The sequence below is a fragment of the Crinia signifera genome, chromosome 1 (assembly GCF_055691185.1).
Source record: "Crinia signifera chromosome 1, ASM5569118v1, whole genome shotgun sequence".
NCBI lineage: Eukaryota > Metazoa > Chordata > Amphibia > Anura > Myobatrachidae > Crinia > Crinia signifera.
In genome coordinates, this window is record NC_139217.1 from 136,124,780 (window position 1) to 136,144,877 (window position 20,098).

The window sequence follows — 20,098 nt, forward strand, 5'->3', positions numbered from 1 at the left end:
AAAACCCCAAATCTATATAAAGCAAATTACTCACAAATTATTTCAAAAACTTTAGCAATTCTAGAGACATGGAACCAAATGCCCCTCTCACTACTCGGGAGAACAGCGGTAGTCAAGTCCATTATATTCCCCAAAATCTTCTATTTCATTCAACTTCTTCCTTTGTCCCTAAAACAAACAGATATACAGAAGATAAACTCAGCACTAACTAAATTTCTGTGGAAGGGCAAAAGAGCAAGGATAGCGCTGACCAAATTAATGCTACCTTAATCTCATGGAGGACTTAGAGTCCCAGACTTTAAGGCCTACACGGCCTCTGTTTTATTTAGATATGCTAGCGATTGGCTGTTGGAAAAATCCATCTATACTGACTACGAATTAGACTGTGCAAACTTCTATCCATTTTCCCCAGCTGCTCTGCTTCACCAGAAGTACACTGACATACCGAGAATGTTATTAGACAATATCATCTTCAAAGATACATATCTCAACTGGATATACTTGCATAAAAAACTTAAGCGAGACCCATATATATCCCCTTATAAACCGCTTTGGGGAAACCCTGCCTTCCCCCCCTCTCTCTCCAATGCAACGATTCTGAAATGGAAACAAAGTGGCTTGTCTCTCGTGACCAAGGTCTTCGACCCGGGCCGGGCGATTATCCCCTTTAGCACATTAGCACAAACATACGCATTGCCAAATTCCCAATTCTACCTATATCTTCAAGTAAGACATTATGTACAAGCACTAAACCTTCCACCAAATAATAGCGGCCCCCCTCATCCAATCCTCAAAATTTTAACTCTTAGGACTACAGGGAAATATAGATTAAACTTATTATACCCCCATCTTATTGAAGCCAATAATACACTTGAAAACCAAATCAAAAACCTGGAAAACAAATGGCTATCCGATATAACTCCCGGAATTGACACTCCGGCTAATGTAATAGAAAACTACTGTTCACTAACTAGATACCTAACTTCGGCATATCTCCAGGAAACACACTTAAAATTCATTCACAAATCTTTTATTTCCCCAGCCCAAAGGAAGTACATGGTAGCGGACGACCCAGGACATTGCTATAAGTGCTCAATGAGCAATGCTAAATTTATACACTGTTTCTGGGAGTGTTCGAAAGTGCGGAGATTCTGGTATAAAACCATTAATTATACCAATGCAATTCTTCAAACCTCAATAACAATGACACCAGAGGTCTGTCTATTATTCGACTTCCAGAAAGCAGGGGAAATTCCTATCCTAACACAAAATATCCCGATACTAGTTTTAATCTTTACTCTGGCAAAGAAACTGATTTTAAAACATTGGATAAAAAAGACAGCCCCCAGTATTCAGGAACTAAAATCTTTATTATTACAATATCTGTACTTTGATCTTAAGTCCATCATTCTACAGGAAAACTGTGCTACACATAAATTCCAATCAAAATGGCAAAAATTCATTTCTGCCCTAGATCAAGACTCCAAACATATCATTACGAACTACTTTGAAACCTCCTCATGGAGCAGAGTTAATCCCATGATAACGGAATGTATAGCAGAAAATAGAGCCCATAATTCCGCCTCTTGATGGGTTAAAACCCGTAGTATCTTAAAGGAGGTGGGAAAAATCATACATAAGCCCCCAAAGGTGACGAGCTCCCACGTTGACTGAGACCTACAAAGGGGAGAGATGACACGCAGACACAAGTAATCAAGACTGTGAGAAATATCTCAGTTAAGTATCAGTCGAAACCTGTTATACACCAGGAAACACTAGGAAACACTAAATCAGGCAGAGGAATCATTGCTACCCATCCCGCACCCTTCCCCCCCCCCCCACTCCCTTCCCCTTCTGTCTTTGTCAATGTATAATTCATGTTTATGTTTATATAAGTTAATCAAAAGTTGTCAATCAGATAGTAAATTGCTGAGGTCAAAACCTCGATCTTAGATAAACAATTGGTGAAGTGAGCTTTCACTCATAGGATACTTACTACTCCATGTTTCTTTTTTGTTTCTATACGCACGTTCTTTACCCAATGTATATGTCTAGATAGACTATGACTATAGACTTACAGACTATTTAATATAATAAATTTCTACATAGTTCAGAGAATAGGAAAGTTCAAAAGCTAAAAATATACTTTTTCTAGACTCAGACATAGCATCATAAAGTTCAGTCTAATGTATAAAATATAATATACGTATAATGTACAACCTCTGTATAACTAATGCTTGATGTGGATCACATTGACACTCTTGTATTCTACAATTTGTTTGGTATTATTTGAAAAAAACAATAAAAAAGTTTATAAAAAAAAAAAAAGGCATGATGAGACTTGTAGTTTCACAACAGTTGCAGGGCCATAGTTTGGACATGCCTGGTCTAAAGGATCATGGTAGACCGATAAGCCCCACAATCACACAAACTGCAGCTGCTGCATCTCATCACCATGTCTGCACGCTGCATGCTGCCACATGATTGGCTGACTAGTTATATGTATATCAAACAGCAGTCCTTTATATAATTGGCTGATTAGTTATATACATATCAAAGATCACGCTAAGTTTATCAATACACCTTTGCCGCACAATAATAAATGGTTGGTTTTAAACATTAAGGTACATGGAAGCAAAATGTTTTTGCTTTTCTGTGAAGAAAATATTTGATGCCCACACATAAGTTATCCATTCAAGTGTCAAAATGAAAAATGTAATAAAAATGCAGAATCAATAAAAATCAGAAAAAACAGCTGCTGAGCATTGTACTTCTCCTGATGTAATTACAGTATATCCTTTGCATGGTTATATCAACAATATAAACTATATAAACTGTATGGGGGGAATATGTATTAAGCCTTGGAGAGAGCTAAAATGGAGATGTTGCCCAAGGCGACCAATCAGCTTCTACCTATCATTTGTCTAGGGCAGTCTTTGAAATGACAGAAAGTGATTACTGGCTTTGGGCAATGTCTCCACTTTGTCTCTCTCCAAGGCTAGATACACCCTGTCCTTAGTGATTAAAGTAGATCACCTGCAAAAAATAGTAAAGCCATATCTCTGGCTAGTTTGCCAATGAACTGCTATTAAATTCCTTAATAAAAGAGAAAATGTGAGTTCTTTAAAGTGACATATGGTTATAGCAATACCTAATAACTACTCCAGACAAACTAAAATGTTAATTCACTAGGAGTACATACTAAGTAAAATACATTTTCTATGCTCTTTAGTTCTGTCTCCTGCTATCATGCCTGCCATTGCAGGTGTGCTTTTCCCTTTCTTTCCATATCTGAAACCATTTCCCTTCATTAGTCTCTCTCTCATCTGTCACCTATCCCACTCTCTTTCTAATCTCTGTCACCTCTTCCTCCCTCTGGGCAGGATGCACTAATGGAAAAATGCTCTTCTTCTAGGGCACAGACTGGACAGCACTTGGATGCTCGAAACGTGTTGGTAGTGACTGACATCATCTGTACCTGTGGACTTACCTCGTGCTGAGCTTTTTTGGAGCCTGGCAGGGTGCACTTCCGGACTGCATCCCTGCCCCCACACCATCCCTTGCTGGCTCCAAAAACCCTTAGGGGTAAGAATCCACACCAGTCTTTTTTCTATGTATGTTTGTTTGTTTGTTTATTAAATTACCCTGATTTTATCTTACGGCGCCTGGTACATTTGTCACATACACAAAACGCCAATCCAGAGGGAGACAGGTAGATGCAGTTGGGGACAAAGAGGCACAGGGGGTCGAAGTAGCACATGTTAACAGAAGAAGGTCACATTGAGAGATGGTGGGTGATAAAGTAAGTGGGCTACCTGGGGAAGGGAAGGCAGTGAGACACAGCTGGCATGTATGGTGGGGTCAGTAGAGGTTGAGACACTAATATGGACACCGCAAACCTATTGTAACACCGCAAACAGCAGCTCCCTCCTCTCTCCTCCCAGGCTCCATATTCTATACTTTACCTATCCACTTACTCACGCAGACAGGAGGCAGGTGCCGCTCATCTGCTATCAACAGCGGTGTAGCTTTGTTTGGGGCACCCCCCCGCCGTTAATAGGGGGCACCCCCCTCCCCACCCGTCCGGCCGGCCCCCCGTGCCTGCCCCCCGTGCCTCCTCCCCCCATTGCCGCATGCTTACCTGTCTGCACGTCCCGGCTCCCCTCCTGGCTTCAATAAATTCTATGCAGACGGACCACGATAAAATGGCCGCCCCCATACCGCAGACAGTTTCAGAGAACAGTCTGCTTTATGGGGAGGCCATTTTATCCTGGTCCGTCTCCATAGCATTGATTGAAGCCAGGAGGGGAGCCGGGACGCGCGGACAGGTAAGCATGCGGGGGATGGGGAGCAGGGGGATTACTATAATTACTATAGCACCGCAGCCCCCCCGACGCCCCCATATGCACAGCGCCCCCCCCCCCCCCCCCCGCGACCGCTGGGGCTGCGGTGCTATAGTTACGCCACTGGCTATCAATGCTCTACCCTATAGCACATAGCAGAAAGCAGCGCACCTACCCCCAAGAGTAAGACGCCTAATATACTATATCCCACTCACACATCCCTACCTCTAGGGGTACTCTCATCTCCAACATAGTACAGACAGCATTTTAACCCTGCACTGTATCCAATACAACAGGGTATTTGCGCTACGAAAAGGAGAAAGCAGATACCCCATTTTCTCTATCTGACACTCTGTTCATACAGTAATAACATTGCCGAATGCTCACTGACCCTCAGAGAACCAGGACGGTTGAGAGATTCAGCAGCAGCTTCCGCAATCTTTACAACTGTGAGTGTCACTAATCTAGTTTGCATATCTATTTCTACACCCTTTTTCTAAGGGAAGCGGTCATCTATTAGAATGAACTTAGGTCTACAGTCATTAGGTCGACCCCACTAGGTCAACTGGCAGGAAGGTCGACCTGACTTAAGGTCGACATGGGCCAAGGTCGACATGACTTAAGGTCGAATTTGCATAAAGGTCGACATGAGGAAGGTCGACTGGTCATAAGGTCGACATGGGGTTTTCCACTGTTTATTGAGCCGACATGTGCCGACAGGCGGTATTTCATGCCCTACCATCCACTAGGGCGTGGAGGAGGTTATTAAAGCTGTGGCGAGTGAAGCGAGCCACCGTGCCCGAAGCATTGCGGGCGAAGTGAGCGTTGCGAGGGTCCGATTCTCATTGCCAACTGTGTCCATGTCGACTGTGTCGACATTTGGATAAAAAAACAGCGAAAAACCCATGTCGACCTTATGACCAGTCGACATTCCTCATGTCGACATTTATGCAAATTCAACCTTAAGTCATGTCGACATTGGCCCATGTCGACCTTAAATCAGGTCGACCTTCCTGCCAGTCAACCTAGTGGGGTCGACCTAATGACTGTAGACCTAAGTTCATTCTGACAGATGTACCGATTCCGCTTGCAGTTACCTTTGCAACAAAATACCAAGCCTCGGTTCTGTATCTCTAAACTGTCATAATAAGAAGCAATTGCAAAAATCACAGATTTATAATACATATTTATTTAGCAATACTGGTTATGTCATATTTGAAAATATCCGGACTGCACCAGAGTAGAACAATTTCTCCCTGGTCCTATAATTTATGAATTATATTTCACTATCCGACTTCCTTACCACAAAGATAGGCACAGTAAACTTTGATTCAGACACAGGCTGATATTCAAATACAAGCCGTAACTGTCTGATCATTGTAGTTTCCTATCAGATAACCAGTGTGGTCCATACAAACAGTTGAATACAAATTTATTCTATAAAATTATAATGACTTCAATGTTTAATGTTGTCTGTCTGTTAGTCTGATACAATTATTTTAATAGAATTATTAAAAGTTATATTTTATTAAAAAATCTTTTGACATATATTTTGACAATTTAAATGAGTGCCCCCAAACAAAAGAGAGTACTTTTCCTTCTCTTCTTTCGATACATAACTCTTACTCTCAGGGGTGCAATGCCACGTCACCATTTACCAATGAATTGGTTGTTTGATCAAAAATTACTGTGGTAACCACTGTTCTGAACTTGATTTAGAGATAAAATGTTACCCTAAACCTTTCAGTGTTGCTCGTGCTCAGGTTCTATCCCCTCCCAGATCCCCCTTTCCTACCCCTTTCCCATTGAAAACACTAATATGGAGAAAGGGCAGACTATGGAAACAGTGATTTACTGCTGTCTTCCCTTTAGCTCTGCACAGTCACGCCAACAACAGCCTCTCCCGTGCAGCATCACCTCTACACTGCCAGCAGCAACTTTGTCCCCCCCTGTACCAGGGCATCTCTGTCCCCCCCACTGCCAGGCACCCGGAAAATCTGTCCCCCACTCCGTCCCCCTGCTCAGCCAGCTCCAAGGAGTTGCAGCACCATCATCCCTTAGCCAGCTCCCAGAATCTTCAGCTCCGCCCCCTGCTTAGCCGGCTCCCAGGAGCTGCAGCTACATCCCCCCTCAACTGGCTCCTAGAAACTGCTGCTCCTTCCCCCGCTCCTGTCAGCTGCAGCTCTGTACTCCTCCAATTCACTTGTCCTCACACCTTTTCTTTTTCTAAAAGACTTGGGGGGCACATGCCTTGGTGCCCCCCCCCCCCTTCCAAATTCATCACTGGTTTCATACACTGTATACATTTTTTATAGATTTTTTCTTATTATCGCACTATTCACTGTACCTGTCCTTCCTGATGAAAAGGCAATCTGCCTTGAAACATTGACGATATAGACCATTGTATGCTTTATATTCAAAATTATTCAATTTATTAAGCCCAGTGAGTGCCGCCTCCTTCTTCTTAACCCAGAGTGGGTGCAGCTGGTACCTGGTTCTACATCAAATATAAGGAAGGCACCATGGCAGGTAGATCCATTTATTACTGTGGTTTGGGGTCTAGGCAGATTGCCTTGTACAACGAATGAATAAAGGTTTTTTATTGAGACAAGGTGTACATGGTGTCATGATATCACACAGAGGAGTTGTACGCAAGTAGTTCAGCCACATCCAGGAGTGACACATGAAAAGGTAAGTGTCTGTGGCTGGAGACAGAAAAGAGGTGCTGGCTGGACACACAGAAGGAAGGCTATCTGGAAACACAAAAGGTTGGCTGGCTGGAGAGACTGAAGGGAGCCAGCAGGACATACAGAAGAGGAGCTGGATGGAGACCCAAAAGAGTGGCCAGCTGGAGTTAGCTGGAGAAACAGAGAGTGGGTGGCTGGAGATACAAAATGGGTACTGGCTGAAGAGAAGAACAGATGGCCGAAGAGACAGAATGGAGGCTGGCTAATGAGACAGAAGAGGGGCTAGTTAGGGAGACAGAAAGTGGGTTGGCTGGAAAGGATGAACGGTTGGACTGACTGGAGAGACAGAAGTGGAATGGCTGATGCTAAGAGTCAAAGGGGTGGAATGGGATGAGGATGGATAGAGAGAAGTAAGACATGCTGGGTGGAGCTCAAGAGACAGGAGATATAGCTGAAGAAATATGGTGGCTGAGGCTGAAGTGGTTGGAGATTTTTCTCCACTGGTAGTATCACTGGCACATTACTAACATCTTTGCTACCTTCCTCCAGCTGTGCTATTGTGCACTGTGCTACTGTGCATGGTGAAGGGGCCACCAAAGTCTATTTTGACTCCAGACAGGGTAAATTGTCAATCTTGGGTCCCACAATATCTGATGGCAGCCCTGCATTAGATATTAAAGTTTTCTTGAATTACATTTTGCTTTGCATGCACCTATGGTCCATTCCCCCTGATCGGGGGTTCCTAAATGAAAAAATGCATTATAACCAGCTTACTGTTGAGCTTTCTTAATTGTTACTTAACAGAGCATGGATGCAAGTGAGAGAGACATTGTAAGTGCTTGTGTGTGCTCAGGGCAAATGTCGTATACCCAGTAGGCATACCCAGTAGGCATATTCCAAATGCCAGCTATCACTGTAAAATACCATGTTTATTCAAGGAAAACAGAACTCTAAAATGAAACACGATGAGGTGAAGTGTCATAAAACATCATTTATCATACTACTCTAACTCTCATACTCCTCATCACCTGGAAGCAAAGATAAATATGATTCTGTAAATAATCTAATTTTTGATGTTCATGAACTGTATTCAAATTCTGATGCTTGACTATGACAAATGATGATGTTCTAAAATAGACTTAAAATTACAGCTGTTTTCTGCTACTGGAACTGTATCCAATTATCTCAAATGAGGACAAATGACTTCCTGATGCCAAAAAGGTGATTGGATTTTACCCTGGATCAACATCACTGCACAGCACAATTCAATAGCCTTGGTTATTGGACTTAGCTAAAAAGTCATATAACCAGTTCCAATATACATGGATGTCCATCTGTCTTGTGAACTCATGCTTATCAAGAGGTTTGGGGAAAGATTTTCGTATTTACTCAAATGTAATAATAAAAGATAATTGACTGTTAATAAAACCCTTACAATTTGCTATACAACATTCCAATTTAATAATATGCAATTATATTTTTACTTTGTTTTATTTCGATCCATGTGCGCACAAGCAATTGAAATGCAGTTGTCCGTTAGACAGCAGTCTAAAGGAATGACAAGGGGCAGGGATTCAGCTATTGTGGCATGGGGCTGGAGCATTGCGGGGGTGCAGTCAGGACAAAGCAGGCACATGTCCAGATCATTTGGGGTGCTGCTGCATGACCAAAAGATGGCAATCCCACAACTGGCTTCGCAGATAAACTGAGCAGCCAGGGGGCAACCCTAATTGTGTGAGCGCCTCAATATGCAGCAAAGTGCTCACACAATAGCAACGCATTCACAGAATTTAGCAAATGCATTGCAGGGAAGGACCTGGCTAGTAGGCTGGTCTTGCTCCTCCCCCACAAGCTACCGACATAAGATGTAGTGCGGATATTCACTAAACCGCAACTTAAGCGAAGTCAAAAATACATTAAGCAAATGGTCTTAATAGTAGAGACTTCATAAATTATGACCCAATTTTCATTCCAGTTAAATTTCTTAAAAGCATTTGTAATTTTATTTACATGACTGTGTTTCTCATTAATTTAATTTTCAAACCAAGTACTGCTTAGTTATTCATACAAACCAGTTGTTTTTATTACTTTATTATCAGTATTATATCTACTGTCACAAATCTACAGTATGAATCAAGATTTAAAGGATTATTTAGTTATATAAAATTATATGATATTAATTTGCACATTATCCAAATGTCCATGTGTGCCCAGTGTGATTGTACAAATGAGTCAGGGCAAACGCAACTCATATGCAGTGAATATCGTGCTGTGGATGTTTGCATTCCTTAGGGAATTATGGAGTGTTTTCCCACTGCTACTAGTCATGGCAAGCGATATATGGGGGGACATTTACCAAAATGGATTCGTAGAAAAAAGGTGTATTCGTAGGGAGAAATACACCTTTTTTTTACGAATTTGTATTTTCGGGATTTACAATCCCAAAAATACAACAATTCGTAGTCCTAAAGATGGAACATTCGTATTTGTATTTACAAATACGAATGTCTACACCATCGATAGAATACGACAGAAATCACCATTCAAAGAATGGTGGTTTCTGATTTACTAAGCAGCCGTACTGATAATACGGCTGCTTAGTGGTGTAAAACACCCACGCAAATACGACAGGAAAATAGAACACCATTTTCATGTCGTATTTGCGTTTTAGCCTGCACGGATCAGTCAGATCCGTGCAGGCTTCAGTGTAAAAAAATAGAAAAATTAAATAAATAAAAAAAAAAACGGCGTGGGGTCCCCCCCACAGCCGAAACCAGCACCAGGCTGACAGAGGCTGGAGCCGGTAATTAAAAATCAGGGAACCCGACAAATAGGGTTTCCCCGATTTTTAACAACCAGCCCCAGGCTCCTGCTCTGGGGCTGGTTCCCAAAATACGGGGGACAAAATGACTAGGGGTCCCCCGTATTTTAAGAACCAGCCCCAGGCAAAACCAGCCAGCAGGGTAATGCCACAGCCGGGGGGAGACTTTTTATGCAAGTCCCCCCGGCCAAAGCATTAACCCTACCGACCAGTCAGCCTGGCCAGGGGCCCTGGGGGAGTGGGGACCCCCCCAATAAAGGGGTCCCCCCCCTCCAGGACTTACCTGACCAGGCTGAAGCCTGGTGCTGTCCTCGATGCCCCTGGGCGGTGGGCATCGAGCTGATGGTTTGGTGTAAAAAATAGAATAAAAACCATTGTCTTTTACTGGTGAACTATGAGTCCCAGCAAGCCTCCCCCGCAAGCTGGGACTTGGAGAACCACAAGTCCCAGCCTGCGGGGCATTAAAGGGCCCGCTGGGTCTTGTAGTTCCACAGTAAAAGAAAGAGTTAAATAAACACACTGACACACGTGAAAAATAAAAGTTTAATACATACATAACACATACATACTGATACTTACCTTTCTTGATCCCGTAGGTAGCCCTGGTCCTGATGTCCTGTGTCGTCCATGTCGGCTGTCTGCGTCGTCCTCCAGGTCCATGTCGACGGTCCGACTTTCTCGGCTCCTGATTGGCCTGCTAGGCGGCCAATAGAATTCAGTCTGAGGAGAGGCGCCGAATATGAAACTTCAGCATCTCTCCTCAGCGCGATGCAGAGACAGCGCAGACAGCGGGGACCGGCGACAGCAGGAAGATTACCTGGACTACGTCGGATCAAGAGAAGACTTCTTCAGCGCAGGAACAGGTGAGTAGGATTTCCTTCCACAGCTCCAACATGGATTTCTTCGGACCCGGACCCCGCCATGGACCTGGAGGACGACACGGACCGTCGACATGGACCTGGAGGACGACGCAGACAGCCGACATGGACGACACAGGACATCAGGACCAGGGCTACCTACGGGATCAAGAAAGGTAAGTATCAGTATGTATGTGTTATGTATGTATTAAACTTTTATTTTTCACGTGTGTCAGTGTGTTTATTTAACTCTTTCTTTTACTGTGGAACTACAAGACCCAGCGGGCCCTTTAATGCCCCGCAGGCTGGGACTTGTGGTTCTCCAAGTCCCAGCTTGCGGGGGAGGCTTGCTGGGACTCATAGTTCACCAGTAAAAGACAATGGTTTTTATTCTATTTTTTACACCAAACCATCAGCTCGATGCCCACCGCCCAGGGGCATCGAGGACAGCACCAGGCTTCAGCCTGGTCAGGTAAGTCCTGGAGGGGGGGGACCCCTTTATTGGGGGGGTCCCCACTCCCCCAGGGCCCCTGGCCAGGCTGACTGGTCGGTAGGGTTAATGCTTTGGCCGGGGGGACTTGCATAAAAAGTCTCCCCCCGGCTGTGGCATTACCCTGCTGGCTGGTTTTGCCTGGGGCTGGTTCTTAAAATACGGGGGACCCCTAGTCATTTTGTCCCCCGTATTTTGGGAACCAGCCCCAGAGCAGGAGCCTGGGGCTGGTTGTTAAAAATCGGGGAAACCCTATTTGTCGGGTTCCCTGATTTTTAATTACCGGCTCCAGCCTCTGTCAGCCTGGTGCTGGTTTCGGCTGTGGGGGGGACCCCACGCCGTTTTTTTTTTTATTTATTTATTTTTCTATTTTTTTTTACACATTGCAGCCTGCACGGATCTGACTGATCCGTGCAGACTGCTAGAAATAATTCGTATTAGCGGCCGTATATACGGCCGCTAATACGAATTTCTACGACATCAGAGGGTTACAAAGCAGTCGTATATGACTGCTTTGTAACTGATCCTCCGGAACACGACTTTGCATATGACTTAAACAGTCGTATGCAGTCGTAGGGAAAATACCAATACGAAAAACTAGGTTTTTCATATTGGTAAATTTCCCCCACAATCACTGCTGCAGTGTGTACACCTGTGGTACACAATTATGAGGGTGATTCCGGTTGGTTTGCATAAGCAATTTCTTTAATGGACAAAACTATGTGCACTGCAGATGGGACTGATGTAACATGTGCAGAGAGAGAGTTAGATGTGGGTGAGGTGTGTTCAAACTGAAATCTAAATTGCAGTGTAAAAATAAAGCAGCCATTATTGATGCCAGCCCTAGGCATAGGCAAACTAGGCAAATACCTAGGGCGTTTGGAATGCACCAAACGCATGTAAGGGCACCAGCAGCTTCCGCTGATTAAAATGATATGCAGCATGCCTATATTCTGTGTGTGAGTGAGGCTATATCTGCATATTAAATAGTGTATTCCTAGACATCACTGTAACATAGCATCCCATATGCAGGTACACCCACAGTCGCACACAGAATATAGGCACGCTGCATATCATTTTAATCATCGGAAGCTCCTTATGTGTCCTGATCACATAACAATGCAAATAAGACGAATTTCCAGCAAAAAAGGCACCCAACATTAGCAGAACTGCCAGGAGCTGCATGGCCTATTGAGGCAAGATATATGAGAAAACCTCTGTATCCAAGCAGAGGCAGAGGTCACAGTGTTAGCGGCTGTGCAAGTGCTGTCTGCGGGTGGGTTGGTTGTGCAATAGTGTTCAGCATATGTGTAAGGGGCATTATGTGTGTCATGTATAAATGCATTAATAATGTGCAACATATGTGTAACAGGCATTATGTGTGTCATGTGTATAAGGGTATTAATAATGTGCAGCATATGTGTAAGGGGAATTATGTGTGTCATGTGTATAAGGGTATTAATAATGTGAAACATATGTGTAAGGGGCATTATGTGTGTCATAATGTGTGTGAATGGCATTAATAAAGGTTGGCATATGTGTAAGGGGCATTATGTTTATAAGGACATTAATAATGTGTGTCATGTGTAAGGGGCATTACTGTGTGGTATTATCAATGGTACCAAGAGAAAGGGGTATAGGGGGTACAAATTACCCAGGCCAAAGTCTAATGGAAGGGCCCAGTTGGGGCCCCGGGCCCCCTCCCCTTAAGTGACAACTGCAGCTCTTCTCCTCTGCCCAGCACACACTGCTTTGTGCCGGGTTGCAGTGTGGCCACAGAGGTGCTTAAAATACAATATTTTCTCCGGATTTTTTTCTAAGGATATAATGTGAATAATGTGAGGAGTAATGTATATAAGGTAAAGTGATATAATCTGAATAAAGTTGCACTACTGTGTGGCATCATTTGAATTGGGGGTACTATTGTGTGGCCATGCCCCTTCCAAGCAAGAACACTGTTTGGGCTGCGCACCGAATGTGTGCACTGTTTCTATTTAAAATATTGCAGGTAGGAGCACCAAAATGATGACTGCTATGATGAGGGTTGATGGTGCTGGGAAGGGGGAGAAGGGTCAGAGGCCACAATGGCGCCACTAGTGGCGGTGCTAGAGGGCACCAGCCAAAATCTTGCCTAGGGCGTCATTTAGGCTAGGGCCGGCTCTGAGTATTGATTCTGCACAGAAACAAAATAACACGAAATCTAACTGTCTCTGCACATGTTACATTTTTTATTTATTTATTAACAGTTTCTTAAATAGCGCATACATATTCCGCAGCGCTTTACAGAGAATATTTACATCAGTCCCTGCCCCAGTGGAGCTTACAATCTATATTCCCTACCACATGTACATGCACGCACAGACATTCTAAGGTAATTTTTTTGTAGGAGCCAATTAACCTACCAGTATATTTTTTGATTGTGGGAGGAAAACGGAGTACCCGGGGGAAGCCCACGCAAGCACGGGGAGAATATACGGTACTTTTGTATTAGCAGGGTGCCCAATACGTAGTTTGCGTAGTGGTGTATTGAGAATACCAATACACCACTATGCTGGCTACGTAAACTGCATAACTTACGTAAACTACAGTAAGTAACTTACGTAACTTGTTCAGGAGCTGTGCTAATACAAAATGGTTCATATCCCCACTATCCACATCATACCCCCAGTATCCACGTGGGTGGAGTCAATTTTATAAAGTGTGGCGAGTGCAGTGAGCCACCGAGCCTGAAGCGTGGCGAGCGCACCGAGCCCCGAAAGGGGACGCGTATCCGCGTCCCCTCATCACGCTTCGGGCTCGGTGGCTCGCTGCGCTGCCACACTTTATAAGATTAACTCCACACTCCCACATGGATACTGGGTGTATGACGTGGATAGTGGGGATATGGTTGTGTTAGTGGGGGAAATGTGTGTTGATAGTGTGTGTGTGGTGCTTTATACTTACCCTCCTCCGGGCCGGCAAACGTCCATCTTGATCCCTGCACTGATGTCCCCGGCGCCAGCGTTCCCCTCCTCCGGCACTCGCCTCCTCCATGACACTCCCAGTTAACGATGTCTCTGTTGGCAGCATTCCCCTCCGCACTTGCAGCGGACAATGTACACAATTAGCGTAGTGCTGCTGGGGGAGCAGGGAAACCATGTGATGCTCCCCCAGCGGCAGTACGCTGAATTACATACATTGCTAGCATCGGGGACACTGTTAACTGGGAGTGTCATGGAGGGGGCAAGTCCTGGAGGAAGGGAATGCAGGCGCCGGGGACATATTAGCAGGGCGCCCGGCTACGCTATGCTGACAACGTAGCCTAAGGTACGTTGTCAGAGTAGCGCAGCCGGGCGCCCTGCTAATACACAAGTACCGAATATACAAACTTCACACTGTTAGGGCCAAGGTGGGAATCAAAGCTGCGATTTACTGTACGCAGCTTTGCAAGTCCACCAAACGCTACCCACAGAGCTGTCCAACCACCCCTCATATGCCATGTTCCCCTGCACGCATGCAAAAGGATGTTTTGCATAAACATCCATTCACAGCTTGCATGTGTGGAGGAAATCATTCTATGGTCGCTTATCATGGAATGATTTCCACAGCGCTCACAGATGTGAGACACCTCTCTGGTGTCTCACATCTACAAATGCCCTGTGCGGGAAGCAGGTGGGCAGCTGACATCCACTGACATAAGGTGCCAGCCCCCCGCGCCCGCGAATTAGCATGGGAACACCCAAGAAACGGTGCCGCCGTCCCACACCCGCACTGCTAGGAGCAAATGGGAAGGAGAACCACTGCCAGCTCCAATCATTGGATCGTACTGCCTGTGTCATAGTCGTGTAATTCATGCATCTAGGACCAGTGAAGCTGCATCCAAGTGGGGCTGACACACACTCATATTGTGTGAAGCTGCTGTCACAGCCCCTTCTCCACTCTAAAATGGCCACAGTATGTCAATCATGCTGCCTGCAGCTTAGGGGCAACTGCAACTGTCATAACGGACACAAATGATCCTGTACATATGCAGATTGACAAATATTGGGGATGTGCGTAAACCATTGGGTGTGCATAGTCCAAGTCTGAATCAGGCCCTGTACTCGCTAATGTAGTGAAATATTTTGAATCCAATTTATTAAGAAGAAATAATGTCAAATAAGTGGTTGCAGAAGTATTCACCCCCTCTGAGTTAATACTTGATAAAATCATCTTTGGCAGCAATTATACCTAGACACTAGAAATTAAGCCCATTCTTACAACACAACAACTCTATTGGGTTTGGTGGAGATTGTTTTGGACTGCAAGTTTAAACATTGCTGCTGTTTTAGATTTAATAGTCCAAGTTCTTGTAGAGTGCAGCAGGGTTTCCTGCAGGATTTATCTGTACATTGATCCATGCATTTTCCCTTTTACTTTTTTTTTTACTTTACTTTCCAATACTTGCCACAGGGATGCATCATAAAATGAGGTACTTATATGTTAGTTGGGCGCCCACTATAGTTAGTACACTCATACTCCCACTATCCATGTCGGCATGGAGTTGATGTTATATGGGGCCTTATTTTGGTTCATTCTTTCTGACAAAATCCTTCTTAAATGGACAAAACCATGTGCACTGCAGGGGGGGCAGATGTAACATGTGCAGAGAGAATTAGATTTGGGTGAGTAATTTTGTTTCTGTGCAGGGAAAATACTGACTGCTTTATTTTTACACTGCAATATAGATCTCACTTTGAAGTAAAACCCCACCAAAATCTAATTCTCTCTGCACATGTTACATCTGCCCCACCTGCAGTGCACATGGTTTTGCCCATCTAAGAAGGATTTTGTCAGAAAGAATGAACCAAAATAAGGCCCATAGTGTGGCGAGCACAGCGAGGTGAGCAAATAGCTTAGTGGGTGCCCAACTAACATATAACTACCTAAAATGATGCTTTTGCCACCATACTTCATTGTAGTGATGTAGGGTTATCACTGTAATGTACAGTCTTATGGGCAAATTTACTAAAGCTTCTTAATGTAAAAAGTGTGTTTGTTGCCCATAGCAACCAATCAGATTTAAGATATAATTTCTCTGATGCATCCCAGAAATGTAGTTTTGCATCATACATACTTCTTATGTAGGGAGGTATCATGCATGTATACAGTACATACTCAGTAAGCACAAACACAACATTCCAGCACCATAATAAACACACACATAGTACAAGCACATCTTTGTTGCATATACAGAAAATGTATAATCCATAATCTGTGTGAGCAAGGCAGTGCACTGATATGGTGTCCATGTCGACGTAAGTCAAGGTTCAACCTAATATGGGCTGCAAGGGGTTCTATACTTAACATGTATAGAAGTGGTGAAAGGGGACATCCTTGTCTGGGACTGTTGCTCAAATGGAACACTGGTGAGGTTACACAGTCGGGTTACAGCACAAAAGCTCGTAACAGTGACAGAAAGCTACCACGAAAGCCATAGGACTGTAAAGTCTGAAACATAAAGTTCAAGGAGAGGTGATCAAAGGCCTTCTCTGCATCTAAGGAGAGAAGGACTATGGCAGTTTGTGTCTGTAGGAGACCAAGTTGGCGGTTCGTCTTGTATTGTCAAGGGCCTGATGGGTGGGTCCAAAGCCAACCTGATCTCATCTATCAGATAGACCAAAAATAAACGGGATACAGTCACTAAGTGAACCCAATTTAGGTTGACACCTGAAATAGGTCAACATGGCTAAGGTCAACAGGGTTGGACGTTCAACACAAGCATTAGGTCGACAATGGAAAGGTTGACAGTCAAACGACCGACATCAGTTTTTCAAATTTGTCTTAGCTAACGTGCCAACAGTCGGTATTTCATGCCCTACCATCCACTATGGCATGTTGGGAGAATAAAATGGTGCGGGGCAAGCGCAGCGAGCCAGGTGAGGTGACACGGTACACTTTAGCGGTGTCCATGTTGACTATGTCGACATTCAGGGGGAAAAAAGTTAAAAACTCACATTGTTGACATAATGATTGTGTCGACCTTCCAACTCTGTAGAACTTCGTCTTGTCGACCTTCAATGGCTGACCCAACGCATGTTAACCTAATTAGGGTTGACCCAATGACCCATACCCATATAAACTTAGGGGGTATTCTATTCTAGATTCCTACAGTAACTCAACGGTTGTAATTCAATGTTCCGACTGTCGAGTGTCGGAAAGTTGGCAGAGAATTCGACAATCTGCAGCCTTTTTCGACAAAACAGATCCGACTTTTTTTTAGTGTTGCATCTGTTTTTTTGGAAACTGCCTTCAATACTGTCAGAAACTACAGCATTGAATAGACAAGGGCCGCTATTTCTACAGGCAAAAATAGCGTCCGGGTTTGATATCTCCCCTTAATCTATTAGCTAATATTTTGCAAATAGCTTGATGTCTGCATTAATCAATGAAATTAATCTGTAGTTTGTGCAACGTTTGGGATCCTTACCAGGTTTGGGTATAATAATAATAATTACAGATTTTAATTAATCTGCATGAAAACGATCAGCTATTTTTATATATGTGTGTGTTTGTTTATGTGTGTATGCAGTGGCGTAACTTCATGTCATTTTCCCGGAGGCAAGATAGATTTTCGAGCCCCCCCCCCCTCAAACAAAAAAAAAATGGGGCTGCTATAAGGGACTTATTTTTACCTGAGCCTTGTAGAAGAGAAGAAGGCTGCAGCGGCTGAGCAGCATGTTCCTCTTCATGTGTGGCGTTTGTGTGTGCCACTGCCTTCCCAGGCATCCTCCCCCGCCCGCACTACCTCCCTGCAGCCTGCGCGCTGTCCTGCAGGCTGCAGGACCAAGTTCCATTAGACAGCGCCGGAAGTTCAGCGCTGCTAGCTGTCTGTCACTGTCTGTGTGCAGTCAGCTGCGATGCGGATCCAGGAATAAACACCCGATCCGCAGCGGTTAAGTGGAGGTGGGGCGTGAGTTCTCAGGGGGACCCAGCGATACTTGCCCTCCAGACAGACAGCCGACTCTGGATGAGACAATGGAGTCGAGTGGAAGTGCCCCCTCCAGGGCCTTGCGCCCGGCGGCTGGAGCCTCCATTGCCTCCCAGAGTTCCGCCACTGTGTGTATGTATATATATATATATATATAGTGTGTGTGTGTCAAAATATAGAAAGCATTGCCAGAGAATGTATACAGTACAAATGGTTCTTTTGTTGCCATTGAATATCTTGCTTGGTACACATAGTTTAATTCAATGTGATATATTTGTGTCAGGCTTTTTCCTTAAGAGTGACGGCACGAAAGGCTTGCATCTTATTATATTGTCTTAGAATCTCATTTATTTTCCACTTATTAGTGTTAATAAATTCAGCCATATCTGAGCTAATGTAATCTTTTATGACTAGTTATCTAGATCAAATGCAAGTCATCTGACTGATACTGTTTTTTGCCTCTGGCACTTCTACAAATGATGCTATGTTGGTTTACAGTGACATGCTTGAAATGGGTTACACATCTGAACACTGCAACCTTCCCTTTCACACTTACTAGCCATTACTGCCTCAGAAGTAGGCAGAGATTGGCAGATTCAGTGCATGATGTGGCGTAAGAATGTCATCTTGATCTTCTAAGGAGGAGTTTATCAAGCGTAAGGCTTCAATTTGCATGTCGCACTTTTTGGTAGAAGATTTGTGCTCAGAAAACAGTTTGTTTAGCACTATAACAGATCTATAAAATACATTATACAAATGAAAGAGTCTTTGATCAAATACCATGATACAGTTTTTGCAGATTCAATTTTCGTGTACTTTAGATGTAATGCCACTCTGTGCTCCCTTCACAAAATACTTTATTATGTCTTTTTTTTTAGCTAAAGCTCTAGTTAACGATGTACAGTATCTCCATAGCCACCCTTTAATCTAGAGTAAGTTGAGTTCTGAAATTAGAAAAAGATTAATCAAGAATTTTAAATGTATATTTAGATAATGTAAGAGTGCAGAGTTAAATTACAGAATTTTCTTTTTCTTCTCATATCCTCAAGAATTAGAATAACCCAACATTGCATCTGTGATTGCCTACGGAGTGCAAGGGATGAGGATCGCTAAAGGTGAGGGGTTCTGTGCTGGGTTTGGGGGACCGGAAGTGGATTGCTATGGGTGAGGGATTCTGTGCTGGGTGAGGGGTAATGGAGGAGGATTGCTGTGGATGAGGGTTCTGTGCTGAGTGAAGGGTAATGGATGAGGATTGCTGTGGGTGAGGGTTCTGTGCTGGGTGAGGGGTACTGGAGGTGGATTGCTATGGGGTGAGGGTTCTGTGCTGGGTGAGGGGTAATGGATGAGGATTGCTGTGGGTAAGGGGTTCTGTGGTGGATGAGGGGCAATGGATGAGGATTGCTGTGAGTAAGGGGTTCTGTGCTGGGTGAGGGGTAATAGATGAGGATTGGTGTGGGTAAGGGGTCCTGAGCTGGGTGAGGGGTAATGGATGAGGATTGGTGTGGGTAAGGGGTCCTGAGCTGGGTGAGGGGTAATGGATGAGGATTGCTGTGGGTAAGGGGTTCTGTGGTGGGTGAGGGGCACTGGATGAGGATTGCTTTAGGTGAGGCATTCTGTGCTGGGTGAGGGGTAATGGATGAGGATTGCTATGGGTGAGGGTTCTGTGCTATGTGAGGGGCAGGGCCACCATCAGGTGGGTACTGGGGTACTACAGTCCTGGGACCCAGGCTCAGAAAGGGCCTTCGGAGTGCAGATGCTTCTAAGTAGTTTGCTGCTGAAGTAGGTAACGCTGCGGGCTGGGTGAGGCTCAATAATGGTGAGATACAGCTTCCTGCTGCTGCTGTGTGTGCTGGAGCACATGATTCAGCTTCAGCATAGTGACAGACTGCTGGGGAGAGAAGCAGGACAGCACAGCAGCAGATTGCAGAGGGAGCCAGGAGTAGAGAGAGCA